Genomic DNA, 22165 nt, shown 5'->3' with positions numbered 1-22165 from the left:
AATTGAATGTGGCAGGTATACTGTCATGAGTAAAACCAAATTTTTGTAAGACAGATTGCAAGTTTGGTTTAGAAGTTTGGTTTTGGAATTATGTTTATATAACTTTCATAATTAGTATGACAGTTATAATGGCATATTAAATAAAAATAAAAAACTTTTGTCTTTACAAACCTTACAAAATATTTTTATCTAGTAAAACTCACAAAGATTCATTTCTCCAGGCATTATTAGGCATTTAGCATGTTTGGTTTAGGAGTTATGTTTAAATAACTGTTATTTTGAATATGGCAGTTATACTGTCATTATGAGTAAAACCCAATTTTTGTATTTGTAAACCTTACCAAAATACCTGATTCTGGTAAAACTCACATAGATTCAATATTACAGGCATTTTTAGACCGATTGCAAGCTTGGTTTTGGACTTATGTTTATTTAACTTTCATATTTAGTATGACAGATATAATGGCATATTAAATAAAAATAAAAAAAATGTTGTCTTTACAAACCTTACAAAATATTTTTTTCTAGTAAAACTCACGAAGATTCATTTCTCCAGGCATTATTAGTCATTTAGCATATTTGTTTAGGAGTTATGTTTAAATAACTGTTATTTTGAATATGGCAGCAATACTGTCATTATGAATAAAACCCAATTTTTGTATTTGTAAACCTTACCAAAATACTTGATTCTGGTAAAACTCATATAGATTCAATAGTACAGACATTTTTAGACGGATTGCAAGTTTGGTTTTGGTGTTATATTTATTCAACTTTTATATTTAGTATGACAGTTATACTGTCATATTGAGTAAAAAAAAGCTAACTTGTGTCTTTACAAACCTTACAAACTATTTTTTCCAGTAAAACTTACAAAGATACATTTTTCCAAGCATTATTAGACATTTTGCATGCATGGTTTAGGAGTTATGTTTAAATAACAGTCAGATTGAATGTGACAGTATACTGTCATAGTAGTTTTTTACTCAATATGCCAGTAACGTTCTTAAAATCCTGAGATAATACGAAAACAGCAATAAAAAGTTTTCAACATAATTCCTACACCAAACATGCAACATAATAATAACTGGAGACATGTATATTTTGTTAGTTTTACTAGAAAATGTATCTTTTGTAAGTTTTGCAACGACGCAAGTTAGTTTTTTTTAATTCAATATGACAATATAACTGTCAAACTAAATGTAAAAGTTATATAAACATTACTCCAAAAATGAACATGCATTATGTCTAAAAATGCCTAAAATTTTGTATCTATGTGAGTTTTACCAGAATCAGGTAACAAATACAAAAATGGTGTTTTTCTCATAATGACAGTATATCTGCTACATTCAATTTGACAGTTTTTTAAGCATAACTTCCTAACCACACATGCAAATAAATTGGTTATACTTGTATAGCGCTTTTCTACCTTCAAGGTACTTAAAGCGCTTTGACAGTATTTCCACATTCATCCATTCAAACACACATTCACACACTGAAGGCGGGAGCTGCCATGCAAGGCGCTAACCAGCAGCCATCAGGAGCAAGGGGTGGAGAGTCTTGCCCAAGGACACAACGGACGTGACTAAGATGGTAGAAGGTGGGGATTGAACCCCAGTAACCAGCAACCCTCCGAATGCTGGCACGGCCACTCTACCAACTTCGCCACGCCTAATAAAGCCTAAAACAATGCATCCTTGTAAGTTTTACTCGAAACATATGCTATTATAACGCTTGCAAACACAAAAAGTAGTGTTTTACTCATTATGACAGTAATGTTCTTAAAATCCTGAGATAATGCGAAATAAGCAATAAAAATGTTTTTCAACATAATTCCTACACCAAACATGCAAAATGAATAATAATGCCTGGAGACATGTATCTTTGTTAGTCTTACTAGAAAAATGATCTTTTGTAAGTTTTGCAAAAACGCAAGTTAGTTTTTTTAATTCATAATGAAAGTATAACGTCATACCAAATATAAAAGTTAAATAAACATAACTCCAAAACTGAACTTGCATTATGTCTAAAAATGCCTAAAATATTGTATCTATGTGAGTTTTACAAGAATCAGGTAATTTGGTAAGGTTTAAAAAGACAAAAATCGGGTTTTACTCAAAATGACAGTATATCTGCTACATTCAATTTGAGTTATTTAAACATATTTTCCTAACCACACATGCAAATAGGCTAATAAAGGCTAAACCAATGCATCCTTGTGAGTTTTACTCGAAACACATGCTATTTTAAGGCTTGCAAACACAAAAAGTAGATTTAAACTCAATATGACAGTAATGTTCTTAAAATCCTGAGATAATGCGAAATAAGCAATACAAATATTGTTCAACATAATTCATACTAAAACATGCAAAATGTATAATAATGCCTGGAGACATGTATCTTTGTTAGTTTTACTAGAAAAATGATCTTTTGTAAGTTTTTCAAAAACGCAAGTTAGTTTTTTTAATTCATAATGACAGTATAACTGTCATACCAAATATAAAAGTTAAATAAACTTAACTCCAAAACTGAACATGCATTATGTCTAAAAATGCCAAAAATATTGAGTTTTACAAGAATCAGTTAATTTGGTAAGGTTTACAAATACAAAAATTAAGTTTTTCTCATAATGACAGTATAACTGCTACATTCAAATTGACAGTTATTTAAACATAACTTCCTAACCATACAGGCAAAAAAGGCTAATAAAGCCTAAAACAATGCATCCTTGTGAGTGTTACTCGAAACATATGGTATTTTAAGGCTTGCAAACTCAAAAAGTACTTTTTTACTCAATATGACACTAATATTCTTAAAATCCTGAGATAATGCGAAAAAAGCAATACAAATGTTTTTTAACATAATTCCTACATCAAACATGTAACATGTCTAATAATGCCTAGAGACAAGTATCCTTGTCAGTTTTACTAGAAAAATTAACTTTTGTAAGTTTTGCCATGACGCAAGTTAGTTTTTTTTAATTCATAATGACATTATAACTGTCATACCAAATATGAAAGTTATATAAACATAACTCCAAAACATGCATTATGTCTAAAAATGCCTGTAATATTGTATCTATGTGAGTTTAACCAGAATCAGGTAATTTGGAAAGGTTTACAAATACAAAAATTGGGTTATTGTCCTAATGACAGTATACCTGCTAAATTCAATTTGACAGTTATTTAAACATATCTTCATAATAACACATGCAAATAGGCCAATAAAGCTAAAACAATGCATCCTTGTGAGTTTTACTCGAAACATATGCTATTTTAAGGCTTGCTAACACAAAAAGTAGTTTTTTCCTCAAAATGACAGTAATGTTCTTAAAATCCTGAGATAATGCGAAAAAAGCAATACAAATGTTTTTCAACATAATTCCTACACCAAACATGCACAATGTCTAATAATGCCTGGAGACATGTATCTTTGTTAGTTTTACTAGAAAAATAATCTTTTGTAAGTTTTGCAAAGACGCAAGTTAGTTTTTTTAATTCAAACTATCATACCAAATATGAAAGTTATATAAACATAACTCCAAAAGTAAAGATGCATTAAGTCTAAAAATTCCTGTAATTTTGTATCTATGTGAGTTTTACCAGAATCAGGTCATTTGGAAAGGTTTACAAATACAAAAATTGGGTTTTTGTCATATTGACAGTCCATCCATCCATCCATCTTCTTCCGCTTATCCGAGGTCGGGTCGCGGGGGCAGCAGCCTAAGCAGGGAAGCCCAGACTTCCCTCTCCTCAGCCACTACGTCCAGCTCCTCCCGGGGGATCCCGAGGCGTTCCCAGGCCAGCCGGGAGACATAGTCTTCCCAACGTGTCCTGGGTCTTCCTCGTGGCCTCCTACCGGTCGGACATGCCCTAAACACCTCCTTAGGGAGGCGCTCGGGTGGCATCCTGACCAGATGCCCGAACCACCTCATCTGGCTCCTCTCGATGTGGAGGAGCAGCGGCTTTACTTTGAGCTCCCCCCGGATGACAGAGCTTCTCACCCTATCTCTAAGGGAGAGCCCCGCCACCCGGCGGAGGAAACTCATTTCGGCCGCTTGTACCCGTGATCTTGTCCTTTCGGTCATAACCCAAAGCTCATGACCATAGGTGAGGATGGGAACGTAGATCGACCGGTAAATTGAGAGCTTTGCCTTCCGGCTCAGCTCCTTCTTCACCACAACGGATCGATACAGCGTCCGCATTACTGAAGACGCCGCACCGATCCGCCTGTCGATCTCACGATCCACTCTTCCCTCACTCGTGAACAAGACTCCGAGGTACTTGAACTCCTCCACTTGGGGCAAGATCTCCTCCCCAACCCGGAGATGGCACTCCACCCTTTTCCGGGCGAGAACCATGGACTCGGACTTGGAGGTGCTGATTCTCATCCCAGTCGCTTCACACTCAGCTGCGAACCGATCCAGTGAGAGCTGAAGATCCTGGCCAGATGAAGCCATCAGGACCAAATCATCTGCAAAAAGCAGAGACCTAATCCTGCAGCCACCAAACCGGATCCCCTCAACGCCTTGACTGCGCCTAGAAATTCTGTCCATAAAAGTTATGAACAGAATCGGTGACAAAGGGCAGCCTTGGCGGAGTCCAACCCTCACCGGAAACGTGTCCGACTTACTGCCGGCAATGCGAACCAAGCTCTGACACTGATCATACAGGGAGCGGACCGCCACAATCAGACAGTCCGAAACCCCATACTCTCTGAGCACTCCCCACAGGACTTCCCGAGGGACACGGTCGAATGCCTTCTCCAAGTCCACAAAGCACATGTAGACTGGTTGGGCAAACTCCCATGCACCCTCAAGGACCCTGCCGAGAGTATAGAGCTGGTCCACAGTTCCACGACCAGGACGAAAACCACACTGTTCCTCCTGAATCCGAGGTTCGACTATCCGGCGTAGCCTCCTCTCCAGTACACCTGAATAGACCTTACCGGGAAGGCTGAGGAGTGTGATCCCACGATAGTTAGAACACACCCTCCGGTTCCCCTTTTTAAAGAGAGGAACCACCACCCCGGTCTGCCAATCCAGAGGTACTGCCCCCGATGTCCACGCAATGCTGCAGAGTCTTGTCAACCAAGACAGCCCTACAGCATCCAGAGCCTTAAGGAACTCCGGGCGGATCTCATCCACCCCCGGGGCCTTGCCACCGAGGAGCTTTTTAACTACCTCAGCAACCTCAGCCCCAGAAATAGGAGAGCCCACCACAGACTCCCCAGGCACTGCTTCCTCATAGGAAGATGTGTTGGTGGGATTGAGGAGGTCTTCGAAGTATTCCCTCCACCGATCCACAACTTCCGCAGTCGAGGTCAGCAGAACACCATCCGCACCATACACGGTGTTGGTAGTGCACTGCTTCCCCTTCCTGAGGCGGCGGATGGTGGTCCAGAATCGCTTCGAAGCCGTCCGGAAGTCGTTTTCCATGGCTTCCCCGAACTCCTCCCATGTCCGAGTTTTTGCCTCTGCGACCGCTGAAGCCGCACACCGCTTGGCCTGTCGGTACCTGTCCGCTGCCTCGGGAGTCCTATGAGCCAAAAGAACCCGATAGAACTCCTTCTTCAGCTTGACGGCATCCCTCACCGCCGGTGTCCACCAACGGGTTCTAGGATTACCGCCACGACAAGCACCAACTACCTTGCGGCCACAGCTCCAATCAGCCGCCTCGACAATAGAGGCGCGGAACATGGTCCATTCGGACTCAATGTCCAGCCCATTGGAAGGGGGATCCACGTTGCCTCTTCGGGCTGTGCCCGGCCGGGCCCCATGGGGACAGGCCCGGCCACCAGGCGCTCGCCATCGTGCCCCACCCCGGGCCTGGCTCCAGAGATGGGGGCCCCGGTGACCCGCGTCCGGGCGAGGGAAATCTGGGTCCTTGGTTTTTATTTTTCATGGAGGTCTTCGAGCTGCTCTTTGTCTACTGTCATTATTAGTAAAACCTAAATGTTGTATTTATAAACCTTACCAAAATACCTGATTCTGGTAAAACTCACAGAGATACAATATTACAGGCATTTTTAGACATAATGCATGTTTGGTTTTGGAGTTATGTTTACATACATTTTTCCAGGCATTATTAGCCATTTATCATGTTTGGTTTAGGAGTTATGTTTAAATAACTGTCATATCAAATAATGCAGTTATACTGTCATTATGATTAAAACCCAAGTTTTGTATTTATAAACCTTACCAAAATACCTGATTCTGGTAAAACTCATATAGATTCAATATTACAGGCAGTTTAAGACGGATTGCAAGAAAAAAAAAACGGTTTTCTTTACAAACCTTACAAAATATTTTTTTCTAGTAAAACTCACAAAGATACATTTCTCCAGGCATTATTAGCCATTTAGCATGTTTGGTTTAGGAGTTATGTTTAAATAACTGTTTTTTTTAATATGGCAGTTATACTGTCATTATGAATAAAACCAGATTTTTGTATTTGTAAACCTTACCAAAATACCTGATTCTGGTAAAATTCACATAGATTCAATATTACAGGCATTTTTAGACGTATTGTAAGTTTGGTTTTGTAGTTATGTTTATTTAACTTTCATATTTAGTATGACAGTTATACTTTAAGTAAAAAAAACTAACTTGTTTCTTTACAAACCTTATAAAAAGTTCTTTTTTTTCCCAGGAAAACTCACAAAGATACATTTTTCCAGGCATTATTAGCCATTTTGTAATTGTGATTTAGGAGTTACAGTATGTCAGATTGATTGTGACAGTATACTGTCATAGTGAGTAAAACCTAATTTTTGTATTTGTAAACCTTACCAAAAATACCTGATTCTGGTAAAAATCACATAGATTCAATATTACAGGCATTTTTAGACGTATTGCAAGTTTGGTTTTGGAGTTATGTTTATTTAACTTTCATATTTAGTATGACAGTTATACTGTCATATTAAGTAAAAAAACTAACATGTTTCTTTACAAACCTTATAACATTTTTTTTTTCCAGAAAAACTCAAAAAGATACATTTTTCCAGGCATTATTAGCCATTTTGTAATTGTGGTTTAGGAGTTACATTATATTTAAATAACTGTCAGATTGAATGTGACAGTATACTGTCATAGTGAGAAAAACCTAAATTTTGTATTTGTAAACCTTACCAAAAATACCTGATTCTGGTAAAAATCACATAGATACAATATTGCAGGCATTTTTAGACATAATGCATGTTTGGTTTTGGAGTTATGTTTATACAACTTTTATATTTAGTATGACAGTTATACCATCCTATTGAGTAAAAAAAAAAAATAACTTGTGTCTTTATAAACCTTACAAAAAAAAATTTTTCCCAGTAAAACTCACAAAGATACATTTCTCCAGGCATAATTAGCCATTTATCATGTTTGGTTTAGGAGTTATGTTTAAACAACTGTCATATTGAGTGTGGCAATTTAACTGTCATTATGAGTAAAACCATTTATTTTTATTTTTAAACTTTACCAAAATACCTGATTCTGGTAAAACCCACATCGATATAATATTACAGGAATTTTTAGACATTAAGCATGTTTGGTTTTGGAGTTATGTTTTTATATAACTTTCATATTTAGTATGAATGTTATACCATCATAATGAGTAAAAAACAACAAACAATTTGTACCTTTACAAACCTTACAAAATATTGTTTTCCAGTAAATTTCACAAATATACCTTTCTATAGGCATTATTAGTCATTTTGCATTTGTGTTTTAGGAGTTATGTTTAATTAACTGTCATATTGAGTGTGGCAGTTATACTGTCACTATGACTAAAACCTAATTTTTGTTTTTGTAAACCTTACCAAAATACCTGATTCTGATAAAACTCACATGTATTCAATATTACAGGCATTTTTAGACGGATTGCATATTTGGTTTTGGAGTTGTGTTTTATAACTTTCATATATAGTATGACAGCTATACTGTTAAATGGTGTTAAAAAAAACAACTAAATCGTGTCTTTACAAACCTTACAAAATATTTTATCGAGTAAATTTCACAAAGATACATTTCTCAAGGCATTATAGCCATTTTGTCAGATTAAATGTGACAGTATAATGTCATTATGAGTAAAACCTAATTTTTGTATTTTTCAACCTTACCAAAATACCTGATTCTGGTAAAACTCACATAGATACAATACTAAAGGCATTTTTAGACATAATGCATGTTTCGTTTTGGAGTTATGTTTGTATACATTTCTCCAGGCATTAATAGCCATTTATTATGTTTGGTTCAGGAGTTATGTTAAAATAACTGTTATTATGAATATGGCAGTTATACTGTCATTATGAGTAAAACTTAAATTTTGTATTTATAAACCTTACCAAAATACCTGATTCTGGTAAAACTCACTAAGATACAATATTACAGGCATTTTTAGACATCATCCTGTTTGGTTTTGGAGTTATGTTTATATACATTTACCAGGCATTATTAGCCATTTGTCATGTTTGGTTTAGGAGTTATGTTTAAATAACTGTCCTATCAAATAATGCAGTTATACTGTCATTATGAGTAAAACTCAAGTTTTGTTTTTGTAAACCTTACCAAAATACCTGATTCTGGTAAAACTCATATAGATTCAATATTACAGGCAGTTTAAGACGGATTGCAAGTTTGGTTTAGGAGTTTGGTTTTGGAATTATGTTTATATTACTTTTATATTTAGTTTGAAAGTTATACCATCAAATTGAGTAAAAAAAAAAAACTTTTTTCTTTACAAACCTTAAAAAATATTGTTTTCTAGTAAAACTCACAAAGATACATTTCTCCAAGCATTATTAGCCATTTAGCATGTTTGGTTTAGGAGTTATGTTTAAATAACTGTCAAATTGAATGTAGCAGTTATTTGTCATTATGAGTAAACCCCTAATTTATGTAATTGTACACCTTACCAAATTAACTGATTCTTGTAAAACTCACATAGATACAATATTTTAGGCATTTTTAGACATAATGCATGTTCAGTTTTGGAGTTATGTTTGCATAACTTTCATATTTCATATTAGGGACGGCGTGGCGCAGTGGAAGAATGGCCGTGCGCGGCCCGAGGGTCCCTGGTTCAATCCCCACCTAGTTCCAACCTCGTCATGTCCGTTGTGTCCTGAGCAAGACACTTCACCCTTGCTCCTGATGGGTGCTGGTTAGCGCCTTGCATGGCAGCTCCCTCCATCAGTGTGTGAATGTGTGTGTGAATGGGTAAATGTGGAAGTAGTGTCAAAGCGCTTTGAGTACCTTGAAGGTAGAAAAGTGCTATACAAGTACAACCCATTTATCATTTATTTATTTATATTTGGTATGACAGTTATACTGTTATGTTGAATTAAAAAAACTAACTTGCCTCTTTGCAAAACTTACAAAAGATAATTTTTCTAGTAAAACTAACAAAGATACATGTCTTCAGGCATTATTAGACATGTTGCATGTTTGGTGTAGGAATTATGTTGAAAAACATTTTTATTTTCAATTTCGCATTGTCTCAGGATTTTAAGAATATTACTGTCATAATGAGTAAAAAACTACTTTTTGTGTTTGCAAGCCTTAAAATAGCAAATGTTTCGAGTAAAACTCACAAGGATGCATTGTTTTAGGCTTTATTAACCTATTTGCATGTGTGGTTAGGAAGTTCTGTTTAAATAACAGTCAAATTGAATGTAGCAGTTATACTGTCATTATGAAAAAAAAAATTTTTTTGTATTTGTAAACCTTACCAAATTACTTGATTCTGGTAAAACTCACATAGATACAATATTACAGGCATTTTTAGACAAAATGCATGTTCAGTTTTGGAGTTATAATTATATAACTTTTATATTTTTAGACAAAATGCATGTTCAGGTTTGGAGTTATAATTATATAACTTTTATATTTTTAGACAAAATGCATGTTCAGTTTTGGAGTTATAATTATATAACTTTTATATTTTATTTTATATGACGGCGTGGCGCAGTGGAAGAATGGCCGTGCGCGACCCAAGGGTCCCTGGTTCAATCCCCACCTAGTACCAACCTCGTCATGTCCGTTGTGTCCTGAGCAAGACACTTCACCCTTGCTCCTGATGGGTGCTGGTTAGCGCCTTGCATGGCAGCTCCCTCCATCAGTGTGTGAATGTGTGTGTGAATGGGTAAATGTGGAAGTAGTGTCAAAGCGCTTTGAGTACCTTGAAGGTAGAAAAGCGCTATACAAGTACAACCCATTTATTTATTATTATTTATATTTGGTATGACAGTTATACTGTCATATTGAATTAAAAAAAACTAACTTGCGTCATGGCAAAACTTACAAAAGTTATTTTTTCTAGTGAAACTAACAGGTTACAAGTCTCCAGGCACTATTAGACATTTTGCACGTTTGGTGTAGGAATTATGTTGAAAAACATTTTTATTGCGTTTTTCTCATTATCTCAGGATTTTAAGAACATTACTGTCATATTGAGTAAAAAACTACTTTTAGTGTTTGCAAACCTTAAAAAAGCATATGTTTCGAGTAAAACTCACAAGGATAAGTTGTTTTAGGCTTTATTAGCCTTTTTGCATTCTTGGTTAGGAAGTTATGTTTAAATAACTGTCAAATTGAATGTAGCAGTTATCTGTCATGAGTAAACCCCTAATTTATGTAATTGTACACCTTAACAAATTTACTGATTCTTGTAAAACTCACATAGATACAATATTACAGGCATTTTTAGACATAATGCATGTTTAGTTTTGGAGGTATGTTTATATAACTTTCATATTTGGTATGACAGTTATATTGTCATATTGAATTAAAAAAACTAACTTGCCTCTTTGCAAAACTTACAAAATATATTTTTTCTATTAAAACTAACAAAGATACATGTCTTCAGGCATTATTAGACATGTTTCATGTTTGATGTAGGAATTATGTTGAAAAACATTTTTATTGCTTATTTCGCATTATCTCAGGATTTTAAGAACATTACTGTCATAATGAGTAAAAAACTACTTTTTGTGTTTGCAAGCCTTAAAATAGCAAATGTTTCGAGTAAAACTCACAAGAATGCATTGTTTTAGGCTTTATTAACCTATTTGCATGTGTGATTAGGAAGTTATGTTTAAATAACAGTCAAATTGAATGTAGCAGTTATACTGTCATTATGAAAAAAAAACAATTTTTGTATTTGTAAACCTTACCAAATTAACTGATTCTGGTGAAACTCACATAGATACAATATTACAGGCAATTTTAGACATATTGCATGTTCAGTTTTGGAGTTATGTTTATATAACTTTTATATTTGGTATGACAGTTATACTGTCATATTGAATTTAAAAAACTCTTTTGCCTCTTTGCAAAACTTACAAAAGATAATTTTTCTAGTAAAACTAAGAAAGATACATGTCTTCAGGCATGATTAGACGTGTTGCATGTTTGGTGTAGGAATTATGTTGAAAAACATTTGTATTGCTTATTTCACATTATCTCAGGATTTTAAGAACCTTACCGTCAAAATGAGTAAAAAACTACTTTTTGTGTTTGCAAGCCTTAAAATAGCATATGTTTCGAGTAAAACTCACAAGGATGCATTGTTTTAGGCTTTATTAACCTATTTTGCAAGTGTGGTTAGGGAGTTATGTTTAACTAACAGTCAAATTGAATGTAGCAGTTAACTGTCATTATTAGTAAACCCCTAATTTATGTAATTGTACACCTTACCAAATTAACTGATCCTTGTAAAACTCACATAGATACAATATTTTAGGCATTTTTAGACATAATGCATGTTTAGTTTTGGAGTTATGTTTATATAACTTTCATATTTGGTATGACAGTTATAATGTCATATTGAATTAAAAAAACTAACTTGCCTCTTTGCAAAACTTACAAAATATAATTTTTCTAGTAAAACTAACAAAGATACATGTCTTCAGGCATTATTAGACATGTTGCATGTTTGGTGTAGGAATTATATTGAAAAACATTTTTATTGCTTATTTCGCATTATCTCAGGATTTTAAGAACATTACTGTCATGAGTAAAAAACTACTTTTTGTGTTTGCAAGCCTTAAAATAGGAAATGTTTCGAGTAAAACTCACAAGGATGCATTGTTTTAGGCTTTATCAACCTATTTGCATGTGTGATTAGGAAGTTATTTTTAAATAACAGTCAAATTGAATGTAGCAGTTATACTGTCATTATGAAAGAAAAAAAAAATTGTATTTGTAAACTACCAAATTACCTGATTCTGGTGAAACTCACATAGATACAATATTTTAGGCATTTTTAAAGATAATGCTTGTTCAATTTTGGAGTTATGTTTATATATATTTCATATTTGGTATGACAGTTATACTGTCATAATGATTTTAAAAAACTAACTTGCTTCTTTGCAAAACTTACAAAATATAATTTTTCTAGTAAAACTAACAAAGATACATGTCTTCAGGCATTATTAGACATGTTGCATGTTTGGTGTAGGAAATATGTTGAAAAACATTTTTATTGCTTATTTCGCATTATATCAGGATTTTAAGAACATTACTGTCAAAATGAGTAAAAAACGACTTTTTGTGTTTGCAAGCCTTAAAATAGCATATGTTTCGAGTAAAACTCACAAGGATGCATTGTTTTAGGCTTTATTAACCTATTTTGCATGTGTGGTTAGGGAGTTATGTTTAAATAACAGTCAAATTGAATGTAGCAGTTAACTGTCATTATGAGTAAACCCCTAATTTATGTAATTGTACACCTTACCAAATTAACTGATTCTTGTAAAACTCACATAGACACAATATTTTATGCATTTTTTAAACATAATGCATGTTCAGTTTTGGAGTTATGTTTATATAACTTTCATATTTGGTATGACAGTTATACTGTCATATTGTATTAAAAAAACTAATTTGAGTGTTTGTAAAACTTACAAAAGATACATTTTCTAGTAAAACTAACAAAGATACATGTCTTCAGGCATTATTAGACATGTTGCATGTTTGGTGAAAAACATTTTTATTGCTTTTTTCGCATTATCTCAGGATTTTAAGAACATTACTGGCATATTGAGAAATGTATCTTTGTAAGTTTTACAGGAACAAAATAGTTTGTAAGGTTTGTAAAGACACAAGTTAGCTTTTTTTTTACTCAATATGACAGTATAACTGTCATACTAAATATGAAAGTTGAATAAATATAACACCAAAACCAAACTTGCAATCCGTCTAAAAATGCCTGTAATATTGAATATATGTGAGTTTTACCAGAATCAGTTATTTTGGTAAGGTTTACAAATACAAAAATTGAGTTTTACTCGTAATGACAGTATAACTGCCATATTCAAAATAACAGTTATTTAAACATAACTCCTAAACCAAATATGCTAAATGGCTAATGTGCCTGGAGAAATGAATCTCTGTGAGTTTTACTAGAATAAAAATATTTTGTAAGGTTTGTAAAGACAAAAGTTAGTTGTTTTTTTTTACTCAATATGATGGTATAACTGTCATACTAAAAATGAAAGTTAGATAAACATAATTCCAAAACCAAACTCCTAAACCAAACTTGCAGTCTGTCTTAAACTGCCTGTAATATTTAATCTATGTGAGTTTTGCCAGAATCAGGTATTTTGGTAAGGTTTTTACAAATACAAAACTTGGGTTTTACTCATAATGACAGTATAGCTGCAACATTTTATATGATAGTTATTTAAACATGACTCCTAAACCAAACATGATAAATGACTAATAATGCCTGGAGAAAGGTATCTTTTTGAGTTTTACTGGAAAAAAATAATGTGTAAAGTTTATAAAGACAAACGTTTTTTTTTTTTATTTAATATGATGGTATAACTGTCATACTAAATATGAAAATGATATAAACATAACTCCAAAACCAAAATGCATTTTGTCTAAAAATGCCTGTAATATTGTATCTTTTTGAGTTTTACCAGAATCAGGTATTTTGGTAAGGTTGACAAATACAAACATTAGGTTTTACTCATAATGACAGTATACTGCCACATTCAATATGACAATTATTTAAACATAACTCCAAAACCAAACGTCCATTATGTCTAAAAATTCCTATAATTTTGTATCTACGTGAGTTTTACTAGAATCAGTTGTTTTTGTAAGGTTAATTAGTTTTTCTCATAATGAGAGTATAATGTCACAATAATCAATCTGACAAAATGGCTAATAATGCCTGGAGGAATGTATTTTAGTGAATTTTACTGGAACAAAAATTTTGTAAGGTTTGTAAGGACACACGTTAGTTTTTTTTAACTTAATTTTACAGTATAGCTGTCATACTTTATATGAAAGTTTTATAAACATAACTCCAAAACCAAACATGCAATCCGTCTAAAAATATCTGTAATATTTATTATATGTGAGTTTTATCAGAATCAGGTATTTTGGTAAGGTTTACAAATAAAAAAATTAGGTTTTACTCATAGTGACAGTATAACTGCCACACTCAATATGACAGTTATTTAAACATAACTCCTAAAACACAAATGCAAAATGACTAATAATGCCTAGAGAAATGTATATTTGTGAATTTTACTGGAAAACAATATTTTGTAAGGTTTGTAAAGATACAAATTAGTGTTTTATTACTCAATATGATGGTATAACTGTCATGCTAAATATAAAAGTTATATAAACATAACTCCAAAACCAAACATACTTTGTGTCTAAAAATTCCTGTAATATTTTATCGATGTGGGTTTTACCAGAATCAGGTATTTTGGTAAGGTTTACAAATACAAAAAATAGGTTTTACTCATAATGACAGTATAACTGCCACACTCAATATGACAGTTATTTAAACATAACTCCTAAACCAAACATGTTAAATGGCTAATAATGCCTGGGGAAATGTATCTTTGTGAGTTTAACTGGGAAAAAAAAAAATTTGTAAGGTTTGTAAAGACAGAAGTTAGTTTTTTTACTCATAATGACAGTATAACTGCCACATTCAAAATGACAGTTATATAAACATAACGCCAAAACCAAACATGCATTTTGTCTAAAAATGCCTGTAATATTGTATCTATGTGAGTTTTACCAGAATCAGGTATTTTGGTAAGGTTGAAAAATAAAGAAATTAGGTTTTACTCATAATGACAGTATAACTGCCACGTTGACTGCCCCCAAACATGCATTATGTCTAAAAATGCCTATAATTTTGTATCCATTTGAGTTTTACTAGAATCAGTTGTTTTTGTAAGGTTTACAAATACAAAATATTAGTTTTACTCATAATGACAGTATACTGTCACAATCAATCTGACAATATGGCTAATAATGCCTTGAGGAATGTATCTTTGTGAATTTTACTGGAAATAATATTTTGTAAGGTTTGTAAAGACACGAGTTAGTTTTTTTTTTTACACAATTTTACAGTATAGCTGTCATACTTTATATGAAAGTTATATAAACACAACTCCAAAACCAAATATGCAATACGTGAGTTTTATCAGAATCAGGTATTTTGGTAAGGTTTACAAAAACAAAAATTAGGTTTTACTCATAGTGACAGTGAAACTGCCACACTCAATATGACAGTTATTTAAACATAACTCCTAAAACACAAATGCAAAATGACTAATAATGCCTAGGAAAGGTATATTTGTGAATTTTACTGGAAAACAATGTTTTGTAAGGTTTGTAAAGATACAAATTAGTTTATTTTTTTACTCAATATGATGGTATAACTTTCATACTAAATATGAAAGTTATATAAACATAACTCCAAAACCAAACATGCTTTATTTCTAAAAATTCCTGTAATATTGTATCGATGTTGTAAAAAAAATAGGTTTTACTCATAATGACAGTATAACTGCCACACTCAATATGACAGTTATTTAAACATAACTCCTAAACCAAACATGATAAATGGCTAATTATACCTGGAGAAATGTATCTTTGTGAGTTTTACTGGAAAAAGAAAAAAAGTAAGGTTTACAAAGACACAAGTTATTATTTTTTTACTCATTATAATGGTATAACTGTCATACTAAATATGAAAATTGTATAAACATAACTCCAAAACCAAACATGCATTGTGTCTAAAAATGCCTGTAATATTGTATCTAAGTGATTTTTACCAGAATCAGGTATTTTGGTAAGGTTTACAAATACAAAATCTAGGTTTTACTCATAATGACAGTATAACTGCCACACTCAATATGACAGTTATTTAAACATAACTCCTAAACCAAAAATGCAAAATGGCTAATAATGCCTGGAGCAATGTATCTTTGTGAGTTTTCCTGGAAAAAATAAAAAAAATTGTAAGGTTTGTAAACACACAAGTTAGTTTTTTACTTAATATGACAGTATAACTGGCATACTAAATACAAAAGTTAAATAAACATAACTCCAAAACCAAACTTGCAATACGTCTAAAAATGCCTGTAATATTGTATCTTTGTGAGTTTTACCAGAATCAGGTTTTTTGGTAAGGTTTACATATACACAAATTTGGTTTTACTCATAATGACAGTATAACTGCATTATTTGATATGACAGTTATTTAAACATAACTCCTAAACCAAACATGATAAATGGCTAATAATGCCTGGAAAAATGTATATAAACAAAACTCCAAAACCATTCAACATTCAATATGACAGTTATGTAAACATAACTCCTAAACCACACATGCAAAATGGTTAATAATGCCTGGAAAATGTAGCTTTTTAAGTTTTACAGGAAAAAAAAAACAATTTTGTAAGGTTTGTAAAGACTGCGATGAGGTGGCAACTTGTCCAGGGTGTACCCCGCCTTCCGCTCGATTGTAGCTGAGATAGGCTCCAGCGCCCCCCGCGACCCCAATGAAAATGGATGGATGAATGGGTTTGTAAAGACACAAGTTATTTTTTTCTTACTCAATATGACGGTAAAACTGTCATACTAAATGTAAAAAAATTATAAACATAACTCCAAAACCAAACATGCATTATGTCTAAAAATGCCTGTAAAATTGTATTCATGTGAGTTTAACTAGAATCAGTTGTTTTTGTTAGGTTTGCAAATACAAAATATTGGTTTAACTCACTATGACAGTATACTGTCACATTCAATCTGACAGTTATTAAAACATAACTCCTAAACCAAACATGTTTTATGTCTAAAAATTCCTGTAATATTGTATCTATATGAGTTTTACCAGAATCTGGTATTTTGGTAAGGTTTACAAAAACAAAAAATAGGTTTTACTCATAAAGACAATATAACTGCCACACTCAACATGACAATTATTTAAACATAATTCCTAAACCAAACATGATACATGGCTAATAATGCCTGGAGAAATGTATCTTTGTGATTTTTACTAGAAAAAAATATTTTGTAAGGTTTGTAAAGACAAAAGTTAGTTTTTTTTTACTCAATATGATGGTATAACTGTCATACTAAATATGAAAGTTATATAAACATAATTCCAAAACCAAACTCCTAAACCAAACTTGCAATATGTCTTAAACTGCCTGTAATATTTAATCTATGTGAGTTTTACCAAAATCAGGTATTTTGGTAAGGTTTACAAATACAAAACTTGGGTTTTACTCATAATGACAGTATAACTGCAACATTTGATATGACAGTTATTTAAACATAACTCCTAAACCAAACATGATAAATGGCTAATAATGCCTGGAGAAATGCATCAGTGTGAGTTTTACTGGAAACAAATAATTTGTAAGGTTTATAAAGACACAAGTTAGTTTTTTTTATTTAATATGATGGTACAACTGTCATACTAAATATGAAAGTTATATAAATATAACTCCAAAACCAAACATGCATTATCTCTAAAAATGCCTGTAATTTTGTATCTATGTGAGTTTTACCAGAATCAGGTATTTTGGTAAGGTTTACAATTACAAAATTTAGGTTTTACTCATAATGACAGTGAACCTGCCTCAATGACTGCCACCAAACATGCATTGTGTCTAAAAATGTTTATAATTTTGTATCCATGTGAGTTTTACTATAATCAGTTGTTTTTGTAAGGTTTACAAATACAAAATATTAGTTTTACTCATAATGACAGTATACTGACAAAATGGCTAATAATGCCTTGAGGAATGTATCTTTGTGAGTTTTACTGGAAAAAATATTTTTTAAGGTTTGTAAAGACACAAGTTAGTTTTTTTTACACAATTTAACAGTTTAGCTGTCATACTATATATGAAAGTTATATAAACATAATTCCAAAACCAAATATGCAACCCGTCTAAAAATGCCTGTAATATTGAATATATGTGAGCTTTATCAGATTCAGGTATTTTGGTAAGGTTTACGAATACAAAAATTAGGTTTTACTCATAGTGACAATATAACTGCCACACTCAATATGACAGTTAATTAAACATAACTCCTAAAACACAAATGCAAAATGACTAATAATGCCTAGAGAAATGCATATTTGTGAATGTTACTGGAAAACAATATTTTGTAAGTGTGGTAAAGATACAAATTAGGTTTTTTTTACTCAATAATGGTATAACTGTCATACTAAATATGAAAGTTATATAAACATAACTCAAAAACCAAACATGCTTTATGTCTAAAAATTCCTGTAATATTGTATCGATGTGGGTTTTACCAGAATAAGGTATTTTGGTAAGGTTTACAAATACAAAAAATAGGTTTGACTCATAATGACAGTATAACTGCCACACTCAATATGACAGTTATTTAAACATAACTCCTAAACCAAACATGATAAATGACTAATTATGCCTGGAGAAATGTATCTTTGTGAGTTTTGTTGTGAAAAAAAATTGTAAGGTTTATCAAGACACAAGTTTTTTTTTTTTTTTACTCAATAAGGTTTACAAATACAAAAATTAGGTTTTACTCACTATGACAGTATACTGTCACATTCAATCTGACAGTTATTTAGACATACTGTAACTCCTAAACCACAAATACAAAATGGCTAATAATGCCTGGAGAAATGTATCTTTGTGAGTTTTCCTGGAAAAACAAAAACAAATTATAAGGTTTGTAAAGACACAAGTTAGTTTTTTTACTTAATATGACAGTAAAACTGTCATACTAAATATGAAAGTTAAATAAACGTAACTCCAAAACCAAACTTGCAATACGTCTAAAAATGCCTGTATTATTGAATCTATCTGAGTTTTACCAGAATCAGGTATTTTGGTAAGGTTTACAAATAAACAACTTGGGTTTTACTCATAATGACAGTATAACTGCATTATTTGATATGACAGTTATTTAAACATAACTCCTAAACCAAACATGATAAATGGCTAATAATGCCTGGAAAAATGTATATAAACAAAACTCCAAAACCAAACATGCATTATGTCTAAAAATGCCTGTAATATTGTATCTATGTGAGTTTTACCAGAATCAGGTATTTTGGTAAGGTTTACAAATACAAAAATTGGGTTTTACTCATAATGACAGTATAACTGCCATATTCAAAATAACAGTTATTTAAACTTAACTCCTAAACCAAACATGCTAAATGGCTAATAATGCCTGGAGAAATGTATCTTTGTGAGTTTTACTAGAAAAAAATAATTTGTAAGGTTTGTAAAGACAAAAGTTTTTGTTTTTTTACTCAATATGATGGTATAACTGTCAAACTAAATATAAAATTAATATAAACATAATTCCAAAACCAAACTCCTAAACAAAACTTGCAATCCGTCTTAAACTGCCTGTATTATTGAATCTATCTGAGTTTTACCAGAATCAGGTATTTTGGTAATGTTTACAAATACAAAACTTGGGTTTTACTCATAATGACAGTATAACTGCATTATTTGATATGACAGTTATTTAAACATAACTCCTAAACCAAACATTATAAATGGTTAATAATGCCTGGAAAAATGTATATAAACATAACTCCAAAACCAAACATGCATTATGTCTAAAAATGCCTGTAATATTGTATCTATGTGAGTTTTACCAGAATCAGGTATTTTGGTAAGGTTTATAAATACAAAATTTAGGTTTTACTCATAATGACAGTATAACTGTCATATTCAAAATAACAATTATTTAAATATAACTCCTGAACCAAACATGCTAAATGGCTATTAATGCCTGGAGAAATGTATACAAACATAACTCCAAAACCAAACATGCATTATGTCTAAAAATGCCTTTAGTATTGTATCTATGTGAGTTTTACCAGAATCAGGTATTTTGGTAAGGTTTACATATACACAAATTTGGTTTTACTCATAATGACGGTATAACTGCCACATTTAATATGACAGTTATGTAAACATAACTCCTATACCACACATGCAAAATGGTTAATAATGCCTGGAGAAATGTATCTTTGTGATTTTTACTAGAAACAAATATTTTGTAAGGTTTGTAAAGACAAAAGTTAGTTTTTTTTTACTCAATATGATGGTATAACTGTAATATTAAATATGAAAGTTATAAAAACATAATTCCAAAACCAAACTCCTAAACCAAACTTGCAATCTGTCATAAACTGCCTGTAATATTGAATCTATGTGAGTTTTACCAGAATCAGGTATTTTGGTAAGGTTTACAAATACAAAACTTGGGTTTTACTCATAATGACAGTGTAACTGCAACATTTGATATGACAGTTATTTAAATATAACTCCTAATCCAAACATGATAAATGGCTAATAATGCCTGGAGAAATGTATCTTTGTGAGTTTTACAGGAAAACAATAATTTGTAAGGTTTATAAAGACACAAGGTAGTTTTTTTTACTCAATATGATGGTATAACCGTCATACTAAATATGAAAGTTATATAAACATAACTCCAAAAACAAACATGAATTTTTTCTAAAAATACCTGTAATATTGTATCTATGTGAGTTTTACCAGATCAGGTATTTTGGTAAGGTTTACAAATACAAAAATTTGGTTTTACTCACTATGACAGTATACTGTCACATTCAATCTGACAGTTATGTAAACATAACTCCTAAACCAAACATGCAAAATGGCTAATAATGCCTGGAGAAATGTATCTTTGTGAGATTTACTAGGAAAAACAATTTGTAAGGTTTGTAAAGACACACGTTAGTTTTTTTTACTCAATATGACAGTATAACTGTCATACTACATGCAGAAAATATATAAACATGACTCCAAAACCAAACTTGCAATCCGTCTAAAAATGTCTGTAATATTGAATCTATGTGAGTTTTACCAAAATGAGGTATTTTGGTAAGGTTGACAAAAAAAAAAAAAGGTTTTACTGATAGTGACATTATAAGTGCCACACTCAATATGACAGTTATTTAAACATAAGTCATAAACGACACATGAAAATGGCTATTAAGCCTCGTCTGCATTATTTATAATTAGACAGACAACACACCCACCTCAGTAGGACGAACAAAACACTTCTAAACTGCATGTTTAGAAGGGCACGACTTGATAAAAGTAAATGTAGAGTAGATGTAAAAGTATAAAAAAGTACAAAACGAACAAAGAACAAAGACAAAAGACAAAGACGGAGTGGACGATGCATTCTGCTTTGAACAACAGCCATGGAAAAAGTCTGTGCATTGATTGATTGATTGAGACTTTTATTAGTAGGTTGCACAGTGAAGTACATATTCCGTACAATTGACCACTAAATGGTAACACCCCAATAAGTTTTTACACTTGTTTAAGTCGGGGTCCACTTAAATTGATTGATGATACAGATATATACTATCATCATAATACTATCATATATACTATCATCATAATACTATCATATATACTATCATCATAATACTATCATACTATCATCATAATACTATCATATATACTATCATCATAATACTATCATACTATCGTCATAATACTATCATACTATCATCATAATACTATCATATATACTATCATCATAATACTATCATATATACTATCATCATAATACTATCATACTATCGTCATAATACTATCATACTATCATCATAATACTATCATATATACTATCATCATAATACTATCATATATACTATCATCATAATACTATCATACTATCGTCATAATACTATCATACTATCATCATAATACTATCATATATACTATCATCATAATACTATCATATATACTATCATCATAATATTATCATATATACTATCATCATAATACTATCATACTATCATCATAATACTATCATATATACTATCATCATAATACTATCATATATACT

The sequence above is a fragment of the Nerophis lumbriciformis genome, linkage group LG25 (assembly GCF_033978685.3).
Source record: "Nerophis lumbriciformis linkage group LG25, RoL_Nlum_v2.1, whole genome shotgun sequence".
NCBI lineage: Eukaryota > Metazoa > Chordata > Actinopteri > Syngnathiformes > Syngnathidae > Nerophis > Nerophis lumbriciformis.
This window is presented reverse-complemented; position numbering follows the sequence as displayed.